General features: G+C 50.8%; 1 pseudogene; it reads right to left on the bottom strand.

Annotated features, from left to right (window-relative positions):
* Positions 1-375: 375 nt before the first annotated feature.
* Positions 376-493, bottom strand: LOC126279210 (5S ribosomal RNA; annotated as a pseudogene).
* Between the last annotated feature and the right edge of the window lie 479 nt (positions 494-972).

Below are 972 nucleotides of genomic sequence, written 5' to 3'. Positions count from 1 at the left end.
AATTGTTTTCCATATTAATTGCAGGTGAAATAATTAAATTCTAATTAACGTGCTGTGACGATAAAATACTGCTGAGGTGTCGATCAACAAAACGCTCTTCAGCATTTGAAATAGAAGCTGATCAGTCCGCCTATGCTGCAGTACCTGGATGTTGGAACTAAAAACTAAACTAAACTCCCCCTGATCAGGCCATAAAGGCCCAAAGGTACCGATCGGCCGCCGGGTCATCCTCAGCCCACTGGCGTCACTGGATGTGGATAGGGAGGAGCACATGGTCATCACACCGCTCTCCCAGTCAGTTTCCGAGACCGGAGCCGCTACTTCTCAATCAAGTAACTCCTCAGTTTCGCTCACAAGGACTGAGTGCACGCCGCTTGCCAACAGCGCTCGGCTGACCGCATGGTAACCCATCCGAGTCCTAGCCCAGCCCGACAGCTCTTAACTTCGGTGACCTGATGGGAACCGGTGTTATCACTGCAGCAAGGCCGTTGGCCTGGATTTTGCAAAGGACTTCATAATCACAACGGGTGCTACCAGCCAAGCATTTGAGTGGTTTTAAGTCATAGAAAAATCGGAAGGGACTTAGTTGTCGCAGAATAGGTGTACAGCATGTGACTGAGAGGGATTTGTTGGCCAGTTGTTGGGCAGTGAAATATTTTAGAGCGTGTGTATATGGAAGAAAGGTCCTGATATTTACTGACCATATTTACTGACCATGGGCAGGTAGCATATAAGATCTGTCATCCAGGTTGATGAAATTTAGGTTAAAGCTGTACAAGAGTGCCAAACGAAATGAAGTCGCTGGCGCACTCCTGCGTTGCGAGAGATCACGGCGGCGTGTGCGCTACAGGAAGGTGACCTGTAGCCTAGGTCAAGCCACGGCGGAAACGGAACCCGCGGCGCGGGTCGGGGTACCACCGGAAGGCGACGACAGAGGAGCTGTTGGCGATCGCGAGCAGGTGGCAGGTGAGG

This window comes from Schistocerca gregaria, chromosome 6 (assembly GCF_023897955.1).
Source record: "Schistocerca gregaria isolate iqSchGreg1 chromosome 6, iqSchGreg1.2, whole genome shotgun sequence".
NCBI lineage: Eukaryota > Metazoa > Arthropoda > Insecta > Orthoptera > Acrididae > Schistocerca > Schistocerca gregaria.
The sequence above is the reverse complement of the archived record's forward strand: the minus strand, read 5'-3'. Positions and strand labels throughout refer to the sequence as shown.